The sequence below is a fragment of the Gymnogyps californianus genome, chromosome 2, assembly GCF_018139145.2.
Source record: "Gymnogyps californianus isolate 813 chromosome 2, ASM1813914v2, whole genome shotgun sequence".
Classification (NCBI taxonomy): Eukaryota; Metazoa; Chordata; class Aves; order Accipitriformes; family Cathartidae; genus Gymnogyps; species Gymnogyps californianus.
In genome coordinates, this window is record NC_059472.1 from 86,279,874 (window position 1) to 86,290,983 (window position 11,110).

Consider the following 11,110-nt stretch of genomic DNA (forward strand, 5'->3'; position numbering starts at 1 on the left):
TGGATTATTCCTAACAGGGTGTACTGTCTAGAGCCTCCTTATCAGAAGGATTTCAATCGCTGCTGGTTTTTGCCATATCTTGTTTATCTGGCACAGTGCTGGTGAAGAATGGATTGTATAACCTAAAGGTATATAAACTCTGTCCCATTTGGGCAGAGTTCATATCAGCAGAGTCTGACACATTGCTGCGATGTGTTCTCTGCTATAGCTGCAGTAATACACTACTTCTGTCCTGACCCGACCTAAATTGTATTCCGTTTTTTTCCACAACACCGTTAACTTCGATGAAAAGGCAGTTTTCTGCAATGTCAAAATTGCTGTTCCCTTCAAAAGGATCTGTGAGACAAACCTTTGTAAAATGTATGCCCTGAATGGGATCTCATGTTTAATAGTATGTTGAATCAATCAGGAACACATGCATACATGTATGTAAATTCCCTAACCGAGCTAGAAGAAAACAGTTTCTTATCAAGAAAACCAGAGTTAGGATTAATGCTGTTTGTTTAGACATAATTTGCCTTATTGATCCGGTATGTACATACAATCTTTAACCAACTTTTAAATTCCTGATCAAGTGGTGGTGGTTTTTTTGTTTTCCTTTTTTTGGAGGGGCACATGGGGGTAGGGGAAATGTTTCCTTGATTTGTGTACAGAAATAGTACAAGATACCTTAAACATTACGGGGGTATAGCTGTAAGACAATTGTATTTGTGCAGGTAATATGTATGCATAAGTGAAATGAGTGCAAGTTGGGAAACTTCAAACAACACAGAAACAGAAAATTACATATTAGTGAACATATAGTCTATTCTGCTAGTACACAGAATGTATTAACTTTTGTTCTTATTTAACCAACCCTCTTCAGTGGAAGCCCAAGCAGGAGAAAAGTTTAGATTGGGGGTATGATGCTAGAGATCATAGTTTGTCTGGTTACCTAAAATGGCTGCAAAAGATATAAAGCTAGTGATAAAGATATAGTAAATGTGCCAAATGCTGTGGAATTCCATTTTAAAAAATACTGTGACGTATCAATGACTGAAACTGGGTTATTAATTTTATTAAAATATATATTTGTTACAGAATAACAGACCCCTATCTAGGTCAGACATACGCAAGAAAAAAGTTAATTGCCTGGAAAAAGTACGAAGGTCAGACTCAAAGCCAATAATTACAGGGACAAGACCTCTTTAAATGAGAATGAGAATGAAGATAAACATTAAATTTCATTACTAAGTGATAAATGACTTATGATTGGTTTAGTTTTCACTGTAGTCACACATTGTGAAATGTCACATTTACACTCAAATAACCTTTCCAGGGAAACAAGAATCTGTGCGGGATGTATAAATATTTTGCTAAATGGTCTCATGCTTCACTGAGTTCTCTCCATTTGCAATTCATTATTTTGTTCATTTAAATGACAAGTAGTGTACTAGCTTTTTTTAAAGAAACCAAACAAAAATCCTCTTTGTTTTAAAATATGAAAATCACTTCCTGCTCTAATATAATGCAAAATATAATTAAACCTGAATAAAACATATAGGATTTTGATTCTGAAATAATTTTCAAATGCATTTTTTTATTTGTTATTTATACCCTCTAGCAACAGTTGTTTTGTTTGTTTTTTGTTATTTGTTTTTTTTTTTTTTCCCTGAAAGATAAAGAAGAACTCTTTGAAGGAAATGGTAGGATTTAAATATAAAACTATGTCATATAAATACATTTGAGTAACTTTTAAAAAGCCTTTCAGCCTGCATGCAAATTTCTCACCATCTTATGATGGCATGTCACTGAAAGGTCATAGAGTCATTTAGTTCCACTTTCTCTGACAATTTTTCAACATTTTGTTCCATCAACCAACAATATTCAGCACCACAGGGAACTAAAATAATACTGTAGAATAATGTACTGGGTGGGGGGGGAAAGCAGTGGAAAACCCTGTGCAAGCTAGTACACAGTATTTTTGTTTATTCCTGTGATACTCATTTGCTTGCTAGCAGCAAATCTGTCACTATGCTTGCAAAGAATTTTTGGTGTGAAGTCTGAAAAACAATATTATTTTACAGAGGCAGCAAACTTCAGATTTTCAGCTATGACAGAAATAAACCCATAGATTTTGAGACAGAGAGAAAGACAAGTTAGACAAAATGTTCTGCCTGCCCTTCAGGCATTTACCAAAGAAGTGGTGAAGCATTGCATCCTTTAAGGTCTATAAACTTTATATTTCAGTATAGAGGTTATGAAGGAACACATGTTTAGATGTCGTTCTCGGTGAGCACCTTAAAGTGTTTCAAGGGGGCAGTCATGTTCCCAAAGGAAAATACATGTACCTGAACTAATCCTGTGGATTTGTTTTACAATCAAGGAAGAGTAAGATACTTCCTTGGTGCAATTGATTGCATCATGGAGTAAAGAAGTAAATGAAATCTGATGAAACATGTCCTACAGGTGTGGTTTTGCTCCACTAACTGTAAAGGGAGACTGGGTGACTAGCTCAGAAGAGAGACCAAAAAAAAGGCGAGATGAACTGTACTCCTTTACCTTATGGTCTTATAAATGGCTACTTAATAAAAAAAATCCCCAACCAACCAAAAACAACAAACAAAAACCAACCCCCAAACCCCAAGCGCCATTTGTAACACTTGGTATCCTTAGAAAAGAGGTAAAAACAATCCTAAGATAAAGAAGTTTCTGTTGTAGTAGCAATTTCTGCTTGGTCTCCAGCTGAGGTAGTATTATTTGCTTTTAGGTAACGTATGAGAGGGAGAATGTCCAAAATGCAGTAGATCCTACTAGCAGGTGTAGAAACACAGCAATGTAGATACTTTTAAATTATGCTAGGAAGAAAACTCTTCCAATTAATGGAGAACTATTAGAACAAGAATACTGGGAAAGAAATCAGCTACTGTTGCCTTTTAAGCCCGGAAGGCAGAGAGGGTACTGTACTCCTAAAGGTGCAGTATCTCTTGTTTTAACTTAAAACTGAAGAAATATTGTTGACCTAAAATGATTTCTTTATACAAAGAACATCTCTGTCAGCTCAGAATTTAGAACTATATTGGCCTGCTTGCTCAGTATGAAGTTTTTTATTTATTTATTTTTTCAGAAATTATTACTATTTACACTAGAATGTAGAGAGGAATAATTGGTTATTAGAACATTTGATAGCAGCACTGGTTGGGAGAGCCCAGTAGCAGCATCTGGAACAAAGAAAGGCATCTACTTATTGCAGAGCTAAGAACTTGAAACAGAAAAAAGAGGACTATCTCATCTTCTCTGGTGTTTACCATTCTTCAAGGAAAAATAGATGCCTATCACATCTTGAAGGATTCCTGTCCTTTCCTTTGTTCTCTTCTTATCTAAGATCAAATGACAAACTCCTGTAAAAAGTAGCAAAATATATTAAAAACTTGTATATACATTAATTTGTAGTCAGTGCATTAAAAATCAGTATTTGGACATAATGTAATTCATGGATATTTCTAAAACTGCAATACACTGAAAATTAGTACTCTCAAATTCTTCTGTTACATATTTAGTACAGAAGTTACAAATTAATACATAAATCATGACTTTAGTCTGTTGCATGCTAGCACTAGTACTTTTATAAGCAGTTTTATACACGGAATACACAGTTTTTAAAGCATAAACACCTATGAATTCCAGCATACAAATTAAAACTTCAGCCTTTACTCTGTTTTCAGTATGTACTGAGACACTAAGGTTTTTAAGGCATAAAGGTAGTGCAGGAATATTGTGAGTCTCGAGAGCTCTTGCCTCTTGTGCTTCTAAACCCTCAACTTATATGCTGATTGCACACTTGGTAGATAGATGGGAATTAATAGTAACCTTACTTGACAGAGTGCTTAGGTTAAGCAGAGGTGTTCTTTGATTTTTGGCTTGCTCTGGCTAGAGAACTATGATGATATTCAGTTCTGAGGAGGAGTTGCCCGTGATTTACCCAAATAAAAGGACAAATTCTGAAGTTCAAATGGACTTAGCTGTGAAAATGAAATAAAAATATTCTGGCTCCAATGACTGAATGTGTGTTACTGTGTCATAGAGGTCATTTAGATGAGTAATGCAGAGCGTGTAATAAAGATGAGTAATTTGATGAGTGATTTCCAGATCTTACACCAGTTACTTTAGTTTAGATCATGACTTGCTATATTTGGAGCTATTTTCTTGTAGCACGTAGGCTCACGTCTTGAACAGTTAGTAGATATGGCCGTGAAGAATTTCAATCCTTAATACAAAAGCATGCTGAAATGCATTATAGATGCCCAGCTCTGTGCTTTCTGTCTCTCCCATTACCCTTAGCTCTGTGCTACTTCTGTCCCCCTGAATGTGTTTGGCTTTCTCAAACTCTTTCACAAGGACTCAAATCCTTTCTTCTCCTGCAGTCAGCATGAATTTCTGCTGGTTGCGTGCTCTTTATAAAGGCTGGGGAAGTTGAAAATGTCCTTTCTCTTCAGAAGCATGAATTAGTTTTAGGTTTGCACTGAACAGTTACAAATAAAACTCCCAAATAACCATGTAATCTGTGTATTATGTACATATAATAGGAATGAAGAAGGTAGGATAAAACATCTTACAAATTTTGAAAAGTTTGTTCAGAAATGTCTAAAGAAAAGAATAAGTTGGATGGGGAGGGGAGCAGTTAAGACATACACTTTTAAAGTCAACTGCAGGTATGGCATGGAATGTTGCCTTCTGTCCTGGTGTCCTGGTTTCAGGTGGGATAGAGTTAATTTTCTTCTTAGTAGCTGGTACAGTGTGTTTTGGATTTAGTGTGAGAATGATGTTGATAACACTCTGATGTTTTAGTTGTTGCTAAGTAGCACTTAGCTTAAGTGAAGGACTTTTCAGTTTCCCATGCTCTGCCAGCAAGCAGGTGTACAAGAAGCTGGGAGGGAGCATAGCCGGGGCAGCTCACTGAAACTAGCCAAAGGGATATTCCATACCATAGAATGTCATGCTCAGTATATAAATGGGGAGGGAGTTGGCCAGGAGGGGTGGGTTGCTGCTGGGTCATCAGTCAGTGGGTAGTGAGCAATAGCATTGTGCATCACTGGTTTTTTTTCCTTGGGTTTTATTTCTTTTTTTTTCCCTTTTTTTGTTATATTCTTTTTCATTACAATTATTATTATTACATTTTTATTATTATTGTTAGTATTGTATTATATTTTACTTTAGTTATTAAACTGTTCTTATCTCAACCCACGAGTTTTACTTTTTTTCGATTCTCCTCCCCATCGCACTGGGAGGGGGGAGGAGTGAGCAAGCAGCTGCGTGGTGCTTAGCTACTGGCTGGGGTTAAACCACGACTCCTGGGAACAGGAATGAGAAATGTGAGACAGCTGTGAGTGCATGATGATATCTACTTATCTCAGTATAGCTGTAGGTACCATATAGTATTAGCCTAGGAAGAAATAAGGAGTTAGCCAGAGCTTACAAATCGATCTTTCTAAATATTTCTGTAGTAGTGAGTTTCTCAATGGAACCCCAAAAGATTCTGAGACACAAAAATTGGATTTTTTCAGAATATAAGCCCCCACATTTGCAATTCCTAATAGGATGACTATGTCACATATTAGAATAAAAAGGTCTATATAAACAACTCCCTGCCTATTCATGGAACACTGCGAACTGGACTGTGCCTCTATGCTTAGTTTCAGTCTATTCAGTGTCTGTCTGGGTTACTGCAAATTATGCAAAATCTCCTTTAGATCTTTTTTTGCTGTCCCCACAACAGCCTGCCTGTGTGCTGCCTGCTTCCTTCAGCAGTCTATGTGTTTGCATAAGCTGCAGTCTGGCCACTTGTGCAATGACTACTTGCTGTAATTGGCAACATGGAAACTCCTCTGGTGCATATTCACTGCCTCCAGGGATATCACTGCCCTCTTTCCAGATCTACCTCATCTGGTCACTCTTCTTGAAGGAACAAAGCACACAAACAAGAAGCCAATACATAGAAGAGATATTGGTCAGCAGGCTGCCACTGCACATACCAAATCTGTTATAGTTCAGGGTTAGAATTGCAGAGAACCAGCTACACACATGATGGACGGTGGGGGTGCATAGGAAGCAAGCAAACATAAAACAGTCAGATATTAATGTCAGGCAAAATCCTGCAGCATCATGGGTGAAAGCTTGGCTGGAATGAGGCTGGACAGCTAGGATCTGTACTATCATGGTTTGTTTTCTGTGTTGCAGTTTGTATGATGTGGATACTATAGGTCTGAAAAAGAGTTTGATTTAAAAAACAGTTTTCAGGGGATGAAATCAGTTGTTGCAGTATTAACACAGAAAATTTATCTTAGGATCCTTGGAAGTTTGCTTGTGTAAGGCCATGGAATTAGATTCATAATGCTTGTGTCATATTTTAGCACCTAATGCAACCACAGAATTGTAGAAAAGGTAAAATATTTTTAGTTTAGGCTCCAGCAAGCCCGGTATAACTAGGAAAATAATTCTGCCAGACAGACTAGGCTTGTCTGCAACTTATATTACTGCCAGTGGAACTGAAATATGATGATCGTGCTCTTTGTAAAATAATTAGTGAGAAACATTCAGTAAATTACTGAAGAAGAGAAATCTTCTGTCATAGTAGTGCATCTTCAACCTAATAAAACAGGTGGCATTTGGACTATTTTCTGTGGGAGAACCAAGATGGATACAAGGAGAAAGACTGATAGAACATGGTTAATATGCACAATGATGATAATTTACCATGTTGTGCGTTTGCTATAATTACTTGGTACTGTGTTGTACCAGATCAATGCTACATTTTTATATTGGTTTGAGAAACCTTTTTTATTTTTTTTTTAATTTTTAAGTTGAGGCTACAATGAAACTTTCATAGGTGTGTAGTAATGTTGCTTTTCATAACTTGTTTGGATTCCAAAACAATTGATAAATACTGGGTTTTGTAATTTACATATTACTCTTCTGGATACCAGTCTGTTTTATTCACCATGTGGAAAGGTCATGGACAGGAAATAGAAAAGAGATGATTGCAGCACTTATAAGGCAACTTATTGTTGTGTCAAAAAATAATAATTGGCAGTGAATCCTGTCTAATCACTGATGTTAGTGCATGCAGGCACACTGCCTCCATTTTCTGTCAGTGCTGATAAGGCAGCACAGTCCTCTTACAAATTTTTATAGGCTTTTCAAAAATGCCAGGTTAGCTGGTAAACATATCGAATTACTTTAGGTGACTACTTTTACTCTTGGTGTGCTTTTCATATTTTGTTGGGTTCATTTTGGGGATTTTTTTTCTCCCTAGTTGATGAGTTACAGTGGAAGTGATTTGGAGGCAGTTGTTTGTTTTCTTCTTTCTTTGTATTAGAAATTATTTTAGCAGCATTCAAGTAAAATATATCTGAGTTAGAATAAGACTAGCAATATGGGAGGATGATAGAACATAATCTACCATAGAACAATACTATACGAATGTTTCACATGTTTCACAAAACAAATGAGATGGATATAAAAAGCAATTCTCTTTGGTCTGAGATTTCACAAACACAGCAATTACAGCCTCATATTTGCCTCATGGAATGTATGGTGCTTTCCACCATGGATTTTAGTCTTCATTAGTCAATCTACAGTTTAGCCTTCAGTTTTTCCTATGTTTTTCTATTAGTTGCAATTATTTTTCTCAGAAGATAAATTTATGTTGTAAATTTATATTCTTCACTGGAAATAAATCTGCTGACCTTAGAAGATGGCAAGAAAACATAGGCATCCTTTTTTTGCCACCAAAAGAAACGTTACTTGATCAATTGATCTGTCAATATGTATGTGTCTGTGAGTCTGTGTATAAAAATTGTTTTTTTCCTTAGAGAGAGAGAGAATTTGACAACCTAATGTTTTTACGCAAGTACCTCTCTCTATGCTTTTTTCTGGGGAGAGCTGAGTTTTATGGCTCAGTTGTATTTCCTTTGCACAGGCTTCCAGTTTGCTGTAAAGTTAAAGCTCCTCAGGATTTCTTTCTCTGAAACCTTCAGGTGTGAAGGAAATGCTAGACTGTCAGGATAACTGGCGGAAGTAGACTAAAGCAAGACACAGTATAAGATGTCCTCATGCAACTGTAATAGGAAGATACAGTGGCTGAGAGCAGGGCTCTTGTCAGGTTAAGACACCACTGAGAGTGTGATTGTGGTCGTAGTTGTAGTTTCCTTCAAGAGTAGAATGGAAGTGTGGAATCTGCATGCATAGCCTGTAAATATGATTTTGCCATCATTAGCAGAAGCTCTGTGGTGCCCTGGGACCTGCGGGGCCAGGCCATGGTCCTGGTCCTGGTCTGGGTGGTGCTGGCCACCCCAGCTGCTGCGGGATGAGTGACTCTCACCTCCCTGGGGTGAGCTGGGGCTGTGCGGTACCACCGGTGGTGCAGGCCGTGCTGAGGGAAAGTACAGAAATAAACCCAAACAAGCCCAAGGTTGAGGAGGAAGAAAGCATCAACATCCTGCTCCTTCCAGAAAACAGGAGGAAGAAACCCTAACCGTGAACTTCTGGCCAAGACCTTGTGCGTGACCTCCCCTTCTCCCCCCAGTGCTTTTGTTTGAGGAAGACTGAAGCTGCCCATGGGAGGATCCAGAAAAGGATTGCAAGGGTGAGCTTAGCACCAATGAAAAGGGGTCAGTATTAACAGTTTTTCTCGTATGGTGTTTTTAAAGGTGATATTATTAATGAGGCTTTACTGTGGAAGTTGTACTATGAATATTAGTATTACTGGACCAGTCATAACTGTTGTGTTTTGGTTAAATTACTAATACTTTAATTAGGCTAACAGTGGTTTGGTTTTTTTTTTCCACATATATGGTGTTTTCCCTTTTTGTCAGTAACAAGATTTTGAGTGTAACACTGTCTAGTCTAGTTGCTTTAGGTTTAACTAAAAAGTTAAGTATTCTGGTTTATATTCTAATGAAATCTGACTTTTGACTATAAAAGGGTTTTTTGTGCTCATTTTAAGAAAATGAGTGACACTGATCTTTTTCAGGCTTCTGAGTCCCATCGCTACAATCATGCAAAGATCCAATGAGACTTGTCCATTGTTCCACATCGGTGTGGGTCCTCTTGAAGTATGGCATCCTTTAGAGGAAGGATAAAAATAAAAATTTATCTAACATTAGAATATTTCAGAGACATTTTACAGTTTAGTATATTTTTCTATTCTTCTGTCTAGAAAATATAACACATTAAGGCATCCTAAAAACCTATCAATATGCCCTGAAATGTTCTGTTGAAGGAGGGGGATTACTTTCAGTATTCTGAAACAAGGAATGGCAATTATACTTTCTTCTCCCACAATATAAAGTTCTTTTTTTTCGTCCTGCAGTACAATGAGAAATCACATTTTAAATCTGTGCAGGACTGCATCTTGTTTCTGTTTGACTTTGCATCTATTACATCTTATAGAGTATATTAACATTTAGGGTACAAGAAAAGTTGCTTTCTCTGGAAAGTTTGTTTGTCTTTCCACTTTTTCTTTTTATAAATACTGGCTTAATGTGAAAATAGAACCCGAGAAGAGGATTTAGTTACCAGATAGAAAGTGCAATTTTATAAAAAATTTCATGATCAGTTTATTTTTTATCAATTTATTTTCAGTGTTTACACAATATATTTTTATGTATGTATATACAGAGTGAAACCTACCTGCTGTGATTAAGCAAGGAAACAAAAAACTCACCAAAAACTGGTATGAAACATTTCAATTGGAGATGATGATTTTTGTATTAGAATGTAGTAGGGGGGAAAGGCAAATGACTTTCAAATTTCTTTTCTAGAAATGAATAAAACCTTTTGGGTAACTGCCTGGATATTACTCCTTTTCCTAGTAATTATGGCCTCAACCTCTTGAAGCAGTCTGATAATCCTCAAAGGAATTCTTTTTCTCAGATTAGGAAATCCCGGTCTAGATTATTTCCACTAGAGTATATCCACCTAATATTCTTCAAAAATAAGCTTTGGTAGAGAATCTAATACTGTGAAAATTTCATTTAGAAGATTTGCTATAGTCAAGCCTACTTTTGATGAAAAAATCCATTTATAAGGTATGTGGTAACTAAAAAAAAAAAAAAAATTGTTTTGGGGAACCTGGAATCTGCCTGAAAATTGGAGCAGGGGGGATTTGTGTGTGTATATCACCATATTTCAGTTTATGATTTCTTTTTCAGTATTTTGACTTTTTTTCTCAAATGGCATATTGTTCAGATACTGTTAGGTTTTTTTGATGTTTTAAGAAATGTTTCCCTGTATGCATTCTTGAACTCATTAGTCTAAACTTTTTCAGTCTTCGGTGAATTGTAGGTGAGTTCATGGCAGTGTGGCCTTTGGGAGAACAGTTTATTGTGTGTTATAAACCTCGGTATTTATAATAACCTGATGCATGTGAGTGTCCTTCATTCCTCCACAAATCCTTGTCAGAATAGTTCTGGAAGCATTCCTCAGTTCTGATCAAAACAGTGACTAAACTTAACTTCAGGAGTGAAAACATAATATATTTCCTATGACAGCAGCTAAAGAAAAAATATCTCATAATTCTAAATGTTTGCTAATTGGACACCTGTGAAGGTTTCTTAGTGACTATGAAGGTCATGAATAATTTCAGGCTTGGAGAAGCAGTGGCTTTATAGATGGTCTTCTGTGGAAAGTGAGCTGAAGTGCTCTCTTTAGAAAGGGATGCTTCAAAACCTGCAAGAGGAGTCATCTGGTCAAGAAGGTCTCCTAGGTAAAGGTGACTTTTTAGTGGTACTGAAAATGCGAGGACAGACAGTGAACTAACTTAGAGCCTCTTGACTGTTCGACACCCCCCTCCCCCCCCCGGCAAACCCAAACACTAGGAAGAGGCCACAAAATCGTGAGTTTTCCATTGCAGTTTGTCTGCATAATAAGGATCTTATAGACATGTCTACTCTGCATGAATCTGTCGGTTCAAGTTGCCATTAGTTTTCATGGCACAATTGTTCTCATTCCACAATTTTTGTAAGTGATCTAAATTTGTCTACAATGATTCTACAATGAAGTTATTCCAGGTGGAACAGGCAATAGTTATTGTGAACTTTTAGACTTGGCTTTTTCTGACCTGTAATGTCAA